This window comes from Rhipicephalus microplus, chromosome 10 (assembly GCF_043290135.1).
Source record: "Rhipicephalus microplus isolate Deutch F79 chromosome 10, USDA_Rmic, whole genome shotgun sequence".
In the NCBI taxonomy this organism is placed as follows: domain Eukaryota; kingdom Metazoa; phylum Arthropoda; class Arachnida; order Ixodida; family Ixodidae; genus Rhipicephalus; species Rhipicephalus microplus.
In genome coordinates, this window is record NC_134709.1 from 63,677,369 (window position 1) to 63,697,017 (window position 19,649).

The 19,649-nt window shown below is 46.9% G+C and overlaps 1 long non-coding RNA gene across 5 annotated transcripts in view; it reads left to right on the top strand.

Annotated features, from left to right (window-relative positions):
• The window catches only part of LOC119181017 (uncharacterized), a 141,263-nt gene that overhangs the window by 94,910 nt on the left and 26,704 nt on the right, over positions 1–19,649 (top strand). Inside the window, exon 1 of one of the 5 annotated variants that reach the window (XR_012886538.1) lies at positions 233–354. The exons of the other annotated variants lie outside the window; for them this stretch is intronic. This is a non-coding gene — a long non-coding RNA (uncharacterized LOC119181017). Of the gene's footprint in view, positions 1–232; positions 355–19,649 lie in introns of those variants that run through there. 5 annotated transcript variants of the gene reach the window in all.

A 19,649-nucleotide genomic window follows, 5' to 3' on the forward strand; every position in this document is an offset into this window, starting at 1 on the left:
TTGGCCTTGCCGCTTATTTCTTTCTTTAGCGCATAAAAATAATGCAACCAAATGTAACATATATCTATACAATTCATCGTTTCAGGCCTACTGTCTGTGACAGTAGTGATGACCTATGTGTGTACACCATTTGCCGCTTGCTTAGAAACATTCTTGAACAAAGTATGTACTTTTTCTAGACAAGCCATACTGCTCTCCCTAAACATTGACGTGTCTGGTGGCTTGATCAATAGAAGGGGGGTGGGTTCACTGAAGCAGACACAGTTGGATGAAAGGAGCATTCGAAAATGCCTCGGCTCCACTTTCACTCTGAGGCAACAGGAAAATTGCTCGCATCATGTCCAGGACTATTCGGTAAGTTGCTGGTCCTGTCATGCCGATGCATTCGGTTCCCGTCGAAAAGCAGCATTGCCCCTTCGGACGAAAAAAAAAACAACAACTGAGATCGTTGTCCCAGATGGTGTGGTGACGCTCGCGCTTTTAAAACACCGCATGGCTTCGCCATCGCAACAGTGTACATTTCACCAGGAACTTTGTGGACTGACGTCATGAACTTTTTGCTGCACAACTTCCGCGCGGCGTACCTGTAACATGTGCCGGTAAAAGTCACTGGAGACTTCAATGTTAGTGTACTTCGCCGTGAAAACCAGTGACATGTCACGCTTCTTGATGCCGAACTTGAACTTTGCTTCCACTCGGACGCCATGCAGTCAATTACTCACAACTCCACCTGTTTATATTCGCCCGAGATTGAGTGGAGTCGCCGCCTGGTGGCCACTGGCTGAAGCGCACCCAGTGTGGATTGCTCCCTGTGTCGTATGCTATCCACATAGGCTAGTACGTGCGCGTACGTCATGCTCATGCTCAAAGGCTGGTTTGTCCCACTCTGTTAGCGCAAGAGTAATTGCTTGTACGTTTGCCTAGCACTGTCTACAGAAGCATTTGGCCTTACTCGCCTGTATATGTGCCGCAATAAGATAAGGTCGAGCCTTTGGCGAGAGTGAAGTGTATCGTCGTAGTACCCTCTCTTTGCCAGGATCATGTCGGTGTAAGTGCCGCTTTTTAGCTGAAGCCCCTCGTAAAGAGCACTTGGCGTCGTCACAAGCATGAGGAATAATAAATATTGTGTGAATTCAGTGTTTTAGCGAATGAAGGATAAACGAAAGTTTTGCATTGTTGTTAGGTGTCTACTTCAAAACCAAACTGTGGCCTTCTTGTTTATACCTTATGCGACGAGCTTTGATTGTGCTTGAGATAAGCTTGTATTGTACGGTCCTTCTCCCATGACACTCCTGTATAGTAAATTCTGACACTTCAGTACTTCAATTAAATGACACGGAGCGGAATCAACTTGAGAGGCCGTGCACAATTTTACCATTGGGCGACATCTATACAGAAAGACCCGTGTTCTTATCAAAGGTGAACATTTGGCAGAAGTCTGCCTCGTTCGGTTAGGAATGAGGAAATTAGAAAACTCCAACTAAAAATTGTATTAAGAAAACTGACGTTATAAAGCCAGACCAAGTGCTGACTCAAGCGCTGTAGTACAATTTTTTGTTGGAGTTTCCTAATTGCCTCACCCGTGTTCTTACATTTGGGTTCGCGTAAAAAGGGGCCAGATTGTGAAAATAAATGCAGACGGCGTGCCTTACATATGTCGTATAATTTCAAAGAGAACGTGATGTTTTGCTGTTTTTTTTCATTATCTTGAGCGTTTTTGTGGCGTTGTGCTAGACCGACTCAAAAAGTGGACACACATTTGCCTGCAAAAAAAAAAACATTTCTTCCATCGAATTATCGAAAATTTGCATCACTGGGATGCAGATAATCAGTATAAGAAAACTGCGAACTGAACTGTTACTTTTTACACTGTTACAGGAGTAACAACAAGCGTGCTTAAGCGCTGTATGTACCGTGGCTTTCTTGAATAAGCTAATCGACTGTCCTACATCTATTCCATGAAGAAATTATTAAGACAAAAATGCGGATGAGTAATCGCTGTTTTTTGGAGTTTATGGCCCAAAAATATCGGATTTCTTCCTTTTTGGGGGTGGGTTGAGGGCGTTGGTATTCATGACAGGCATGCATGAAGAATAAGATTAGTCATGCTACAGCAGTGCATAGTAGAAGGGACACAAGCTCAACACCTAAAAAAAATACAAGAAACGTGACACACTCCAGTGCGAAAGTGCAGACAATCTTCAAGCGCGAACGTCCATTTTATTGGCAGACTGCGTTTCTGTCACAAGTAATAGTAACGTTCGGTGAGCTTAGTGCATTCATTAAGCAATGGACGGCATATATATATATAACCAGTAGGTAGCAGTCAACGCATTTTATTCGCCAACAATCGGCTCACAGCACTCAGAAAGCGCACCGCCGGCCGCTTATCCACAATAGCACGGTGATGGTGCTGCCCCTTATTGCCTGATCTCGGGGCGAATACTGGGGTTACTGCATTACCATCAATTCAAGCACAATCGACCCTGCTCACTACATTTTATATGGTTCCTAAATCTAGCCTTAGTTCATATAACAGTCCAATGTGTTGCTATTACATTCATTGTTTCAGCCTTATGCTGAAACTGTGACTTTTTTTTATAATTCCGCTTGATAGCAGTCATGGACATCGGTGGTGGTGGCGATGGCGGTAGACATATGCAGCAGCAATATGGGCTCTTGCTGTAATCTCATACCAGCTTTCCTATGAACTATAGGTCTTTGCCAATTGCTCTTCCTTAATCTTTTCCCCGTCGTGTGGCTTCCGCCAATACTCGCTTGAAATATATTGTTACATCACTAATTACCATCCCACAAAGGCATCTTACTACATTACTCATTACAATAAAAGATAGTTTACTGGTGCTAATATCACTGCTGCCAATACAAAAATCGGGCCTGATTCCTGTACACCAAAGGCAAGTCGATATGATGAGTTACAACTGAAGTTCACCTGTAGCTATCCTTTTCGTGTTCACACCTGTTGAGCTTCAACTACTTGAAAATTACATTACGTGATCACTTCCTAGTTAATTTCTGGAAAGACTTAAAGGGAAGTATTTCGACCGGTTGGACTATGCTTTACGACCGTTCGCATACCAGCGAGATTATACACTAATGAAATGAATTCTTAAGAGCAGTAGCTCCCAGTTCCATGAAAGGTCGCAGTAAAACGATGCATGATGTAAAGCAAGGCCTTAAGCTTAGCATTTTCTGGTCTCACTAAATCAAAGAGCATGATGAAAAAAACGCAGATCCCACGTACAGTGAGAATCGATGATATGCGAAGCACGAATGAGAACATTTGATATGTCACTTTAAAATCGGCAAAACGTTACGAAGTGAAGGTAAACGATGCCGTACATGACTTCCGTGTCATGATTGTCATGTTTGGTTGTGTCGTTTACCTTCGTCATCTATTCACGTCACGTGATGCCAAACTTAGTACATGTGGAGCTAGCGAAACGGCCGCGGGCACGCTATGAGCATGGTATGTTTTCAGGTTCCTACATGACACGAGTGTCAGGATTATCATGTTGGCACGTGATATATTTCGTCATCAGTTGACGTCACGTAACACCAAACTTGGTATATGTGGAACTAGCAAAACGGCCGCGAAATTATTATGAATGGCCCAATATACTTCAATGTAGCGTTGACGCATGCGCACGCTGAGCACAGCGACGCTACGTTAGCAAAATGCGAGCATTTATAGTCTGACGCCAGGCGCGACCAGCGTCCGTCGGCAACCGGTGCGAAATGCGACATTCTGCATTTCGCCCCGATGAGTTACCCAGACAACACCACATCTCCCTCTTTTTGTGACGGAGGGACACCGGATGCGCTGAAATGAGCATGCGTCAAAGCAACGCAGTGCGGCGGCGCCTGCGAGTATATCACAACACCGGCGTGACGTGACGAAATCAACGCCGGCGAGCACGCGCACCGCGTCACGCCGAAATGTACTGGCGTAGTCATGTTCTCACATGACATATAGCCATGTTTTCACATGACACGCATCTCATGATTATCATGTTTGCACCAGTCACATAACTTCATCATCTATTGGTGTCGCGTAATATCAAATTCGGTATAAGGGAAGCTAGCGAAACGGTCGCCAGCGCACCATAAGCGTGGCATGTAGTCATGTTGTTGCATGACACGCATCTCATGGTTATCATGTTTGCACCAGTGACATACCTTCGTCTTCCATTAACGTGCTGTAATACCAAATTTGGTATATGTGACGCTAGCGAAACGTCCGCGAGAGCATCATGAGTGTGGCATGTCGTCATGTTGTTACATGACACACATGTCATGATTTTCAGGTTAGGGTGTGTCGTTAGGGTTGTGTTCGCCATGCAGTCATGTCATACCGTTCGAGTTTTGCAACATGCCATATGAACGAAACCATCGCAAAAGCTGCAGGGCCATGAAGTGTAAATCATGACATTCATGACATACATGTGATGATTTTCATGTTATGACTGGTCAAATACGTTCTTAATACAGTCGCGTCATGTCATACAAAGTTTGGCATCGATACCATTATCGAAACGGCCAGGAGGGCTAAAAGACATTGGCGGCTAGATAGAGAGATAGATAGATACGCTCAAAGTCGCCGAAGTTTGCTAAGAAATACTTCGCATTTAATACTTGAGTTATGTCCAGAACGACCCGTTAAGCCTCATTGGGTGTATACCACGTGGGGACCGACAGAGAATACCTGACGCCCGCTTCGCGGGCCTGCTGGATGGCCCATTGCTGGTCGGCGAGAAAGCTCCTAACATCTCTCACTTCTCTGAGGTGTAGTCAGTGCGAACTTTCCTACATTGCCAGAGCATGTGTACGACTGTCACTATGTGTCCGCGCGAGGGGCATGTGCCCTTGGGGTACGCGTCGAGATAGAAAACGTGTAGCTTGGCGGTTTCGGGGTACGTGTGCGTTTGTAGTAAGCGTAGGGTTAGACGACGTCATAACTCATTTGGAATAAACACGAGAAGCGAGCCATATGGAGCAATCGGTAGGCATGGAGTGAGCACTAATACATTTTATGGGAGCTGCCGTCTGTAATTCCCTTAACCGCAGAGCGGGCATTAAGGCTTAACCACATCCAGCGTCTTTAGCGGACTTTTTCAGCGTTGCATCTCGCGGCTTCGTAACATAAACTAATAAAAAATTTGGCAGATCCCAGGCACCTTGGGAATCGACGTCACGCGAAGCATGCGGAGGAAAAGAGGTTCTGTGGTAATTTTTGTGTTGAACAAAACCTAACCAAATTGACAACAAAAATGTGTACAAATGTTGTACACCCCTGGATATGTGGAACAGTCATGTACGTTTTGTAGCGTTAGTTACACTGGGTGGGTTTGAGTATAGTTTCGTGTGGCTTACGGTAAGAAGTTGTGCACAACTGCAAGGAGCAGTGACGTCATACGGCTCACAACAGGCGTGCCGAATGCCTGGGAGCTGCTCGAGTGACGGGTCAGAAGTGGGCTGGCGCTTGACTCGTATGAGACCACTCGCTCGCTTGTCCATTCGTCCATCCATTTATGCGTGATTCGTTTATTCGTCGGGCCATCCGTGCTTCGTCCATCCGTCTGTGGTTCGTCCGTCCGTCCAGCCAACCACGGTCGTTCATCCAGCCTCCCATTTCGCGCATGCGCTCCCAGTACGTATAATCTGGCACAGCTTAGCTAAGGCCCAGCTAATATAAATGCGAAGCTTCTTATTGTCGAGCTTGATCCAGTGTGTGGCGTGACGACCCTTGCGGCGCATGCGTGTCCTTTTCCCTCTCTCTGCTACGCTCCCCCATCTCTCGACTCGCAACGGCGACGTAGGCAGCGTCTGCGTGTTCACGCCCGATCCCTCCTCTCTCCTCTAACATCTTTCCCCCTGGTGTTTAAACACTTATTGCGCATGCGCGCCCCCTCCCCCATCCTTTTTCTACGCATCCACTTTCTTTCTTGCAACGCTGACGCTGGCAGAGTCTCTCGCTCGCTGGATTTTGTGCCGACCGGTTGTGCCCCCGCGATCTCTGAGGACAGCGCAGCTCTGGCCGGCTGGCTCGCCCTACGCCATCTCCTGACGCCGACAAGAGCTCTCACTGAGTGGTGAACCGTCCTCAGACTTGTGCGACCATGTCCATCTTTCCTATCTTCTCCTTACTTCCATATGTGGCTGTCCCTGCGCCTCTCTCTTCCTGCTCCTCTCCATATCTCTACATCTTCATTTCCTCTCTATCCTTTTAATCCCTCCTTAAGCCCATCCCCCGTGAGCCACTGTTGAGGTGTTCTCCCCCTGAGAAACAGTTACGGAGCTCGAAGAAAGTGCTCAACAGCGCAAACGACAGGAGGTGATAGAAAAGACGAGTACAGAGCGCCGAACTAACAACCAAAGTTTATTGCAATCCAACTGCTATATATAGGAAAACATAATCTGCGCATAACCACGCAACATCAGCAAAATCGGATATACATGTGCCGAACGACCTACCTTATTAAGAGCCAGTCATATCAGGGGACCGCAGATTACGAAATTCACAGCCGTGAAGAAAATTGAAGGTACGCTAACACAAGAAGCACCAAATTTTGGAATGTGGAAGGCTTTGCTAATCTCGCGCTCGCGCTGATTTTTATATCGCCCCTTAATTAAACACTTGTCAAAAATTGGCTGGCAGCCACACTTTTTACAATGGTCTGCCAAGTGTCTGGGAATGGAGCCTTTTAGAGAGTAAGCGTGCTCCCTCAGGCGATCATTAATGCATCGGCCTGTTTGACCAATGTAACAGAGCCCGCATGTAAACAATATCTTGTGTACAATCGATAAAACACATTCAAAATAGCGCGTAGCATGTTTCTTAGTACATGCTTATTTCTTACGTCCTTCACTATTAACTCTGCGACATAGCCCAGCAAGCTTGTCGCGTGCGCAGAACACAACTCGTACACCTATATTTCCAGCGACCTTCTTTAGCCTATGGGAAACCTCATGTACATAGAGAATAACAGCCGTGCTGGAATGTGGTTTGTTGAGTAGGCTGTTGCTTTGTCCCGTGTCAAGCATATCTTAGTGACGTAAGGAGTGTCTCGGTGATGGAAGTTAGCAGGGTATTAGGAAGACCTGCTTGTTTAAGGCGATGAGCTTAGTTTGAAAAACTACATTCTACTTGGTGGTGACAAGAGCAAGTTAGAGCTGCCTTTAGGCAACAAAAAGCGATGCCACGCTTCACTAGCTTAGAATGGGCGGACGTAAAAAAAAGAAGGCTTTTCTTTGAGCGTAGCTCGTACCGTCAACAGACATGGTCCACCAAAAAAAAAACAATTCTAAGCCTAGAAATCGTAGCTTGTCATCAGAAATAAGTTTCAACGTTAATTCAAGTTGCTTCATTTCATGCCGACATACGTCAAAAGTCTCACCGGTGGCTCGTCGAGGGTCAAATTGGTCGATGTGGTAAAACACTAAAAAGTCGTCAACGTAGCGGAACACTTTAACTGTGCTTGTCTGATGAAGGTTAGCCATGAGACGTCTGTCATACCGCGCAAGTAAAAGGTCACTAAGAACGAATTTAAACAAGAGCCAATGCACACTCCTTCCCGCTGACTGTAGAAAGTGTCCTTGTGAAGTACGACGGTTGAAAGTAGATAAAAGCGCAGTAGTTCTAAAAACCTGTGAACAAGAACTCCACATGCATTCTGAAATTTGGTGCAGCCATAACGCTCAATACACTGGCTAACTTGATCGCACACAAGGTCATGAGGTAAAGAATCAAACAAGTCCTTGACATCAACAGAGAAGGCGCTTACTCGTTTTGGGCACTCAGTCCTGAGGTAATCACTGACGGTGACTGGCCTCTTGATTCTACAGGAGTCATCAATGGGCAGGACTGCTGAAGTTTTCTGCAGATACAAGGCAACAGGATGCTACCTCCTTTGCTCACCCCCCACCGAGGGACAATGGGAGGCCCTTCTCTCCAGCAACGACATAGACATCCAGACACGGGTCCTGAAACGAGCGGAAGAAGTCATCGAGAAACACAGCCTGGCAGCCTTCGTGGCTTAGCCTCCCTTACCCCTCACCCCTTCGACTAATAAAGTTGTTACTCACTCACTCTGCCAAGTACCGCGCTCCGAAACGATTGCTCTGAAGGGATTGCCTTCTTTGCGTGTTTTCACTGAAAAAAAGACCGAGAGGCTCAGGCCTTTTGCCGTTTTTATGGACTTATTCAAAGTGGTTAGCCCCATTTAGTCGCACAGTTTTGCCGCTTGCGACCTCACTCTAGCTCCTTTGATGGCTGGGAACACCTTGAAATTCTTCCGCATGGCTTCTTCAACCTTGCTGTCATACAAATGCTTCGGCATAAGCACGAACCCTCCTTTCTTATCAGACTGGAGAAGCTTGACCTCAGCCTTTCGTAGGCTGGTGACCACGGCACTAGACCGTTGTCCAGCCGTCTTGACGTCTTGAGGAAGGCACTCGACTCCCTCCTGGACGAGTCGACCAATTTCGTCATCTTTTGCTCGTTCAACGGTGCTTCTTACGAGGCCGAGCAGCTCAAACTTGTCCAGGTTTGGAGGCTCGCAGAATGTCTGTTCATTTTGCAACACCTTTTTTACAGCTGCAGGAACAGCAACGTCTCCAAGGATGACGACTTCTTGTTTTGGTGAGGTGCGTCGGCCTCTCTTTTTTGGCAGCCAAGGTAGAAGCTGGCCGCATAAAAACACAGTTGTTTGACGGGCTAAACGAAGATCCCGATGGAAGAACTTCTCCGCCGATCCTTTTGGTGCCTGCTTCAAGGTTGCACTGTGAAGGCATTCTGTGTAGAAGCGGACCTGTCGCCAAGCTTCGGAGCGAAGGATACGGCAAAGCCGGGTTGCGCAAGTCCAGCAGACGCAGTCTACAGGACATGCAGAGTGTTAAGCACTTTCTTTGTCTACCATGCAGCACCAACCAGCCCAATCAAGCACCTTGTTACAGGGCTCACTTTTATCTTTTTTTCATTTAAGAATCACTTCCATGGCAGAGTCTGCTAGCGAGGTACCTCGTGAAAAATACCGACTACTCGCAGTGCACAACAGTTCACTGGCCACACAATATATATAGGCGCTGGATCTTGACCTCTAAGTTATAAAGGCGGTGGGAGATTCTTCTGGTGCATTCTTCTGGTGCAACGCTCGCTAAACCTTTCTAAAACTACGGAGGTTACGCCCACAGAGTATAACGAAGCAACATATTCTTGTCAGATAGTGCTCAATGTACATGCCAATGGCTGCTAATGGGGAATCAGATCTAGGGAATTCGGCTTTTACTTTCTTACGGCTTGCGCTTCGTATCTACTTTCCACCTTTAAACATCTCGAGTTCATTGTATATACTACTACACTGTATTCATGGCATTGCGGCCCAACGCTCGCTAAGCTTTTCTAAAACCAAGGAGGTTACGCCCAGCGAGTATAACGAAGCAACATATTCTTGTCAGATAGTGCTCAATGTACATGCCAATGGCTGCTAATGGGGAATCAGATCTAGGGAATTCGGCTTTTACTTTCTTACGGCTTGCGCTTCGTATCTACTTTCCACCTTTAAACATCTCGAGTTCATTGTATATACTACTTCACTGTCTTCATGGCATTGCGGCCCAACGCTCGCTAAGCTTTTTTAAAACCAAGGAGGTTACGCCCAGCGAGTATAACGTAGCAACCCTGTTTTGTCAGATAGTGCTCAATGTACATGCCAATTACTGCTAATGGGGAATGAGAGACAGGAGAAGTCAGCTTTTAGTTAACCCACACGCTGCGAATTTCGTCTTGTTCAACAACGCACAGGAGAAATCTCCCACCAGCACGACCTTGCAGGTCAAAACGTAAGGCTGGTTACACACTACGACTACGACTACGACTACTACAAGGGACGAACGGGTGCCGCTTTAAGGAGCTTCGTCTCTAAAAGAGAAAAGAAAAATATGACAGACGCGGGAAACCCTCGTGACACGACCACTTGAGACTTGAGAAACGAAAAAGAGAGGTGCTCAACAGAAGAGCAGGAATGCGGAGGGGAGATCCCACGGCTCCTGGCGACGCCCGGTGCCTCGGAGCCTGTGGCTCTGACTGAACAGAAGTCCTGAGTCCACCCCAGAGTTCGCCTGAACGTGAATCGTCACGAGGCACCCGGACAACAACCATTTGCAATAATTCATCAGTTGACCCCAGCAGAGCATCGAGTCCGACTCAACACCGCGAGGCGTCGCATTTGGGACGCTGCTTGTTTCTCCGGCAAAAACCGCCGGTGATGTGTGGTCCTTGACTTTTCCTGCTTCTTTGTATATGAACTGTGAAGGTGTTCCATACCTATTGATATTTATCTGTATTTTGTGTTTAACGCGACTGGATTGTATAGTTATTCTTCCAAGAATTAAAGGTTTGAATGTGTGTGTGTGCTAACTAGAACGCCCGCTTCCTCATTATAATTTCTTTTGAACCTGCTACGGTAAATTCACTACACCGTGACAGACACACGTAGATTCAACAGTTAGTTTGTTATTTTTGTTGCAATAAATACTGAGTGCCTTGAAGTAACGTTGTACTGATTTGACACATTTATAGAAAGTTCCTTAGAGTTGGCGTCTGAAAGGAATAAAAGTTCGCAGCTGCGCATTAACTAAACGCGGACTGCGCGTATTTGTATTCAAGTGGAATGTTCTGTCTCTCATTGTCCATTAGCAGTGATTGGCACGTTTCAACGCCGGTCCAGCACTACGTGCTTTGCGCCTCGCCGGGTTTCTCTCCGGTGCAACGCCGCAATGAGCACCAGAGTCACTACCGCCGCCAGTGTAAGCATTAGCGCCAGCTTCTTCGCATGTACACATGGTTCCGTCTAGCTGGAGATGGCGTAAACTTTTATATAACCAGTTGTTTACCCTCGTCTACATATGTGAATAGCAACATTTGTAATACCATTACTAGCAGCGGTAAGCTTATATGTAATGCTTCTGCACGTGAGGATCGCAGCCCTAGACACTGCTACATAAATCGACTCCAATGGATGAGCCTTAAATACAATTGTCATAAACCCGACGAGACGACCTTATCATAGGAGTACATATGTAGTTTGTGAAATCGAATAGCCAGCATTGCTGCCATTATTGAAAATTCGCCTACTTGACGTCTGAATAACGTATTTTTCCAAAGCATTATGAAGACCTTGCGTGGTTCCGTGGTACAATACTTGATTGCCACGCAGAATGCTTGAGATCGACTCCTGCTGGGACCATGACATTTATTCTTTGCATTCTCTGCTCAACGCTGCCGATGTTAGCTTTTCTTTAATGCTCACGTGTTAACATTACCATCGTGTACTCTCCGCGACAGACAGACAGACACACAGACAGACAGACAGATAGATAGATAGATAGATAGATAGATAGATAGATAGATAGATAGATAGATAGATAGATAGATAGATAGATACCCAAAGAGCCCGTAGTACGAAAAAATTGCTTCGCACGTAAAATGCTAAGCCAGCGCCAGCACAGCGTAAAACATTGTGACCAGAGGGAATGTACCTTATACCTCGCAAAACAGTGTGCAGTGTGTCAGTCAATAAACCAGCAAGAAATATTCATGATTATGTTTAATTTGCACTTTTGCAGTGAGGAAAATCACAGGGCCAGTGAAAGGTCGAATTTTCTGTATTTTACTCATAGCGTCAGTTATTAAAATTAAGAAGAACCACAAACTGATAATATGTGGCCCTGAGCTGGAAGTTATCGCACATCTTTGAGGCCACGTGTTCAGCCAGTGCTCTCATTCCTGATAAGACTACGGATAAGCTTTGGTGTGGCGCTCGGAAGCGGTGCAAGAGATGTCCTGAACACTTGATGTCGAAGCTTCTGAAGAACAAGAGAAGTCAAAATACAAGCGTCAGTTCAAAATTTGATGGCCATGCATTGAATAGCTGTGACTATAATAGAGCCATAGTGGGCGGCAGTAATTTTGCCAGCAGCAATGATGTCGTTACGTAGCGGAAGTCACTGCCAGCCACGCTCTGACTTGTTCTGCGTTCATCGAACCACTTCAGGCATTGACACCGAGGCTGCGAATTTTGCAAACGTCGTGCACGTTTCAGCCGCCATCATTGATAACATCGATGCCGAGTGACGCCGGCGTACGAAACACCAAAAAAGCGACAGCAAATTTCGTTTCGAGAGTGCTCATATGAAACATAGGCCTTGTATTGTATTATCTCGTAGGAACGCATATGAATTATCTGTGTTCTCGTGTGATCACACCAGATTATATGATATACGTCTTATGAGATTTTTTCTATATAGAAACGCTGCTTCTGGTTTGGACTTGAAACGTATGATCCCGCACTTGTCTTTATGTATCAGTTTAGTAAGTCAGTCATCTTTACTACCTTATAGTTGAACACACATTTATGAAGAACAAAATAGACTACGTCTGCATTAGTCCAGAGGTAGAGGGAAGCCTAGACGAAAAACTCATTGAGACAATCAAGCCTTCGAGAGAAGCCCACTTTTTGAAACATTCGCTTTAGGCACTCCTCATGCTCACAAACTTTCCTTTAATTCTGCATGCGTCTAGTTTAGTTTTCTTTTTGTATATATATTGTCGCCTTTGTCTTTTTCGCGGGACGCACGTGAAAAATGTTTTTCGTGCACGTCGAAAGTCAAGCAAACACCACTGACCAAGCACCGAATCATCGTTGAAGAAAATACGAGACCGATCCGTCAAAACCCATACCATGTGGCTCCGAAAGAACGTGAGGAGATCCAAAAGCAAGTTCAGAAGATACTTCAAGATGACGTAATACAGCCTTTCAAGAGTCCCTGGTCATCCCCCGTGGTATTGGTTAAAAAGAAAGACGGCAGCTTGCGTTTCTGTTTAGATTACCGCAAGTTAAACCAAGTAACGAAGAAAGACGTCTACCCACTGCCACGCATAGATGACTGTCTTGATCGGCTGCGGCATGCACGCTATTTCTCATCGATGGACCTGCGAAGTGGCCATTGGCAAATAGAGGTTGACGAGAGAGACCGCGAGAAAACTGCTTTCGTGACGCCCGACGGTCTTTATGAATTTAAAGTGCTTCCATTCGGGTTATGCTCAGCGCCAGCCACTTTTCAGCGTTTAATGGACACTGTGCTATCAGGACTTAAGTGGCAGACATGCTTGGTTTATCTAGACGACGTTGTCGTCTTCTCAGCTACATTCGAGGAACACCTAAGTCGATTATTCGCAGTTCTACAAGCTATACGTTCGGCTGGCCTGACTTAAAGCCAGAGAAGTGCCATTTCGGTTTCACCGAACTTTGCTTCTTAGGCCACGTGGTCAGCCACGAAGGTTTTCGACCTGACCCGGGCAAAATCGACGCTGTCGCAAAGTCTCCCGCACCGCATGACAAAAGAGCAGTGAGACGCTTCTTAGGCCTCTGCGCTTATTAACGACAATTCATCGCCGACATTTCGTCTATTGCGGCGCCTCTGACGCGGCTCACACGAGAGGATGTCCCCTTTCTTTGGAGCGAAAAGGAACAAACAGCGTTGAACGAATTACGCCAACGCCTCCAAACACTTCCGATTCTGGCGCACTTTGACCAGGAAGCGCCAACAGCACTTCACACCGACGCAAGCAATGTAGGCCTCGGCGCCGTACTGATACAATGGCAAGATAACTCCGAGAAAGTGATAGCCTATGCCAGCAGAGTTCTCTCTCGCACGGAAGAGAACTACTCGACTACCGAGAAAGAGTGCCTCGCCGTGGTTTGGGCGGTTCTCAAATTTCGACCGTATCTGTACGGCCGCTCATTCAAGGTCGTCAGTGATCACCACTCGCTTTGCTGGCTCACTAACTTGAAAGACCCATCCGGCCGTTTAGCACGCTGGAGCCTTCGGCTTCAGGAGTTTGATATGACCATTCTTTAAAAATCAGGGAAAAAGCACACCGACGCAGACTGTCTCTCGCGGTCACCCGTCGAGCCTGCCGCTATTAATGACAATTCTATGGACGCCGCATTCCTGGGAGTCATCAACACGGCCACTATTTCACAAGAGCAGCGCAGTGACCCTGACCTGCATTCGCTTATCGATTTCTTAGAAGGACGACGGGAAGACGTGCCGCGAGTTTTCGCGAAAGGAGTGTCATCCTTTTGTTTAAGGAACGACGTCCTATACAAGAAAAACTTTTCTCCCACTGGCAGCCCATACTTGCTCGTCGTCCCTGCATCACTGCGAAAAGAAATTCTGGAAGCCTGCCATGATGAAGTCACCTCCGGTCATCTCGGTTACACTCGAACATTGTCCCGTCTGCAAAACAGTTACTACTGGCCGAACCTACCTGCTGCTGTGGAACATCACGTCCAAACATGTGCCGACTGTCAAAGACGCAAAGCACCACCCGGCAGGCCGGCAGGCTTATTACATTCCGTTCAAGTACCAGCAAAGCCATTCGCCCAAATCGGAATGGATTTCCTGGGCCCATTCCCAACTTCTACCACAGGGAACAGATGTATCATTGTCGCCACTGATTACTTGTCTCGCTACGCAGAAACTAAAGCCATGCCGAGGGCCACAGCAGCAGAAGCGGCTCATTTCTTCATAGAAAACGTCGTCCTTCGGCACGGTGCTCCAACAGTTCTCATCACGGATAGAGGAACTGCGTTCGTGGCAGAGCTTTTGGAGTCGGTTCTCAGGCTCAGTGGTACAGCTCATTGGAGAACAACGGCGTACCACCCACAAACGAACGGACTAACAGAGTGGCTTAATAAGACCCTTGCATACATGTTCTGCATGTATGTCGACACAGAACACAAGAACTGGGACGAAATCTTGCCTTATGTGACCTTCGCCTATAATACTGCCCGGCAGGAAACTACCGGAATGACGCCGTTTAGTTTAATACACGGGCGCGAAGTCACTACAACGTTGGACGCTATGCTGCCGCACGAGTGTGACGACACTCACGCTGACGCCGAAGAATTTGGTCAGCGCGCCGAGGAATCCCGACAGCTAGCCCGCGTGCGTATTTGTCACCAGCAACACAAAGATGCGAAACGGTACGACCTACGACATAAATTGGTAACCTACAAACCAGGCGACAAGGTATGGGTCTTGATCCCAATACGTCGACGCGGACTTTCAGAAAAGCTATTACGACGATACTTTGGCCCATATCGAGTCACCCAACGATTGAACGACATCAACTACGAAGTTATTCCCGACGGCGATATCAGTTCCAGTCGCCGAAACTGCTGACCCAAAATCGTGCATGTCATCCGGATGAAACCCTACTTGTCCAGCTAACTCTCGTTTGTCTTGTGGGTGCCGGTGCATATGTGCGTTTTCATAAGTAGAGTGCCTTGGCTGCGCATCGGGACGATGACATTTTTGGAGGGAGGCAAATGTCACGTGCGTCCCGCGAAAAAGACGAAGGCGACAATATATATATTGACATCATAAGCGATCTATTCAAGGTATATATATACATATATATATATATATATATATATATATATATATATATATATATATATATATATATATATATATATATATATATATATATATATATATATGTATTGACATCATAAGCGATGTATTCAAGTTGGAGGTCCTGCACCTTTGGAGCGGTCATGATCATGTCCCTGTTCGGAACACATCTATGTTAGACGCAGAATACAGCGCAAACTTATTGATGAATACCTTGAAAAAAGAGCAGGACAAAATGAAACTAAAAAATTGGCCCCGTATCTGCATGTAATCTACAAATGTCGTCGAAAGACGATAGTCTTGCGCCTGGAGAGAGTGAAAAAACTATGATTTGATGTTCTGTGCAAGAAAGTCGGTGAATGGTATTTTGGAAGCGCTGCGTTAGAGTGCCTCGAGCGCGCAGCGGAGGCGAATGAGCGCATCGAGTCACGGCACACGTGAGACATAAGTGCCATCTGGCAGTTGTCTTAGAAAACAAAGCGCGTGGCTCTGAGACGGGTGTACACGCCCATCTCAGAGGTGATAAGGTGTAGAATGCAAAGCGATGGGTAGGTGCCACCACCGTGTTGTTTTAGCAAAGCGTTGGAAACACTCGCCTTTCCGTGCAAGCGTTGTATGGTCAGCGCAGCGTGATAAGCGCTACGGTCCTTAAAATTACTTATATATGCCTTTTCTAGTAAGAGACGCACATGCAGAATATATACGTGTTGTTGTGGTGCCTCAGACATGCGCAATAATTGCTTTTTAATTGACAATTGCACTAGTATGAACGCTCAACCTTGAGCAACATAGGTGGGCGCTGCGGATGGGGTCGGCCGTTTCAAAAACCCAATGCCGCTAAGAGTGGACAAGCAGACAAATGTACAGACAGACAGATAGAGCAAAATTTTTGCGTCGAAGGTTACCAAGAAACACTACCGTCTTTAAAAAACGGAATATTAACTTACCTCTCACAAGAAACGTAACTCAATCGCTTTGATTTGGCCGACTGCACTAGTCAAATTATGCCCACCAACACTATATTGTGACGATGCGGAATCGACGAGCACACAAAGAACCTCGAACGAATACGCTTTATTGATCACAGGACAAAGACTGCAACGTCTTCTTCGTCTCTGCTCTCGGCCAAGGACACCTGCGCTACTTCGTTGTCACCACCACTGGCACATACGCGCGTCATTACTCCCACTTGAAAAAGCATCGCCCCGATGTTAAACCTTCCAAAAAGCAAGGTAAAACCAAAACTGCACCGTTAGTCACTGAAAGTAAGGCTTCATCCGAAGCACGTGGACAATCTCTGGTGAATTTGTGCGGCACTTTGAACACTTAACGCCGTCAGGAACAACCTCGTAGTTGACGTCACTGATGCGTCGCAGAACCTTGTAGGGTCCGAAGTACCTTCGCAACAGCTTTTCGGAGAGCCCACGCTGACGAATAGGTGTCCAGACCCACACCTTGTCGTCCACGTTGTATGTGACAGTTCTGTGCCAGAGGTGGTAATGTTTGGCGTCATCGTCTTGTTGTTTGGTTATTCGCAACCGGGCAAGTTGTCTGGCTTCCCCTTCTCGCTGGGTAAACTGCTCGGCGTCCGTCTCATTACCATCATTTTCATGAGAGAGCATCGCGTCTAACGTTGTCGTGATTTTGCGTCCGTAAAGGAGACTGAAGGGCGTCTTCTGAGTGGTCTCCTGACGAGCCGTGTTGTACGCGAACGTGACGTAGGGTAATATGTCGTCCCAGTTCTTGTGCTCTACATCTACGTACATGCTTATCATGTCAGCTAGTGTTTTGTTGAGACTTTCGGTGAGTCTCTTTCGGTTTCGCAACAGTCATCACCCACCTCTGTGGGTGATGACTGTTGCGGGAGCACCGTGTCTTAAAACGATGGCTTCGATGAAAAATTGCGCCGCTTCAGCTGCCGTTGCGCGTGGCAAAGCGCCTGTCTGCGCGTATCGAGTCAGGTAATATGCGGCGACCATTATCCACCTGTTTTCTGGGGCAGACTTTGGGAAGGGGCCCAGAAAATCCATGCCAATTTGTGCGAACGGTGTCACCGACACTCGGACAGGCTGCAGCAGGCCGGCTGGTTTGATGGATGGGGGTTTGCAACGCTGGCAATGTATACATGCCTGCATGCACGTAAGTTTTGACAACTCCGGCAAGTCTTGGCCAGTAATAGTTTTGCCTTATCCTCGCCAATGTTCTTGCGTAACCCAAGGGACCAGTGGTAGGTTCTTCGTGGCATGCTTGCAGTACCTCACGGCGAAGCGAAGAAGGAACGAAGGGAAAGTAGCTGCTACTGGTGGGTGAAAAATTCTTCTTATAAAGAACGTCATTCCGCAAGCAGTACGACGGCAGCCCTCTCGAAAATAACTTCGGCACGCTATCCGTTTGCCCTTGTAGGTAATTTATGAGTGGTAGTAGTTCAGGGTCGTCGCGCTGCTGCCGAGAAAAGACGACAGTGTCCACAATTCCCAAAAAGGCCGTGTCGTTGTCGTCATCCGGCGATGCCGTCCCAACAGGAGATCGAGAAAGACAGTCGGCATCGGTGTGTCATTTTCCTGACTTGTAGGTAACAGTGAAGTCGAATTCTTGGAGCCGAAGACTCCAGCTTGCAAGACGGCCAGAAGGATCTTTCAAGTTGATTAACCAACAGAGCGAGTGGTGATCGCTAATAACGGTGAATGGGCGGCCGTACAAATAAGGAGGAAACTTCAGGACTGCCCACACCATTGTAAGACATTCTTTCTCTGTCGTAGTATAGTTAGCTTCTGATCGGGACAGCGTCCTCCTGGCGTAGGCTATCACCTTTTCCACGTTGTCCTTCGTCTGTAGGAGCACTGCTCCAAGACCAACATTACTTGCGTCCGTATGTAGTATTGTTGGCGCATCTTTATCGAAGTGGGCGAGCATGGGCGGTGTTTGCATGCGCTGACGAAGCTCGTGAAATGCCTGCTATGTGAAGGGGATATCTTCTCAAGTAAGCTGTGTCAATGGCCATGCGATGCGCGAACAATTGGCAATAAACCGCTGGTAATAGGCACAGAGTCCCAAAAAACGTCGCACTGATTTTTTGTCTGATGGCGTCGGGAAATTCGCCATGGCGGCAATTATATCCGGGTCGGGCCGGATCTCTTGGCTGCTCACAACGTGACCGAGGAATTGAAGTTCGTGGAAGCCGAAGTGGCACTTTTAGGGTTTTAGAGTAAGACCGACCAAGCGTATTGCTTCAAAAACTGCTTCAAGCCTTCGTAAGTGTTCCTCGAAAGTCGCCGAAAAGACAATCACGTTGTCAAGGTACACCAAGCAGGTTCGCCACTCAAGTTCCGAGAACCGTGTCCATCAGACGCTGGAATGTGGCTGGCGCTGAATACAAACCGAAAGGAAGTTCTTGAAATTCATAAAGTCCATCGAGTGTAACAAAGGTGGTCTTCTCGCGATCTCTCTCATCCACTTCAATTTGCCAGTAGCCGCTTTTCAAGTCCATGGACGAAGAGTAGCGTGCGTTTCGTAATCTATCCAATGAACCATCAATACGCGGCAGAGGATAGACGTCTTTCTTTGTGATCTGATTTAGCTTCTGATAGTCGACGCAGAAACGCAAGCTGCCGTCCTTTTTTTTGACGAGTGCTACTGGTGATGCCCGAAGACTGTTAGATGGCCGAATAATACCATCTTCCAGCATCGTTTTCACCTGTGTTTCAATTGCTTTAAGTTCTTTTGGGGCGACGCGATAAAGATTTTGCCGGATGGTTCTGGCGTCGGAATCTATGGTGATGCGGTGTTTCGTTAGTGCCGTTTGACGAACTCTTGATGTGGATGAGAAGCAGCCGTGGAACTTGTTGATCAGCGTGAGAAGGCGGTCTCGCTCAATAGGAGATAACATTGGACTAACGTGGACAGATGGTGTAGTCATAGTAGACGCTGCTGCTTCCTTCACTAAATGGCAATCTTCTACTTGAGCAAGTTCGTCGAAATAGGCCATAACCGTGCCTTTAACTATGTGTCGGTGTTCTCTGCTGAAGTTTGTCAACAAGAGTTCACTGCATCCGACAATAACAGTGACGACAGCCCTGGCAATAATAGAAATGCCGCTAGTGAATACAAGCCCCTTGATGTTTCCAGCGATGCCAGTACCGTTTTGT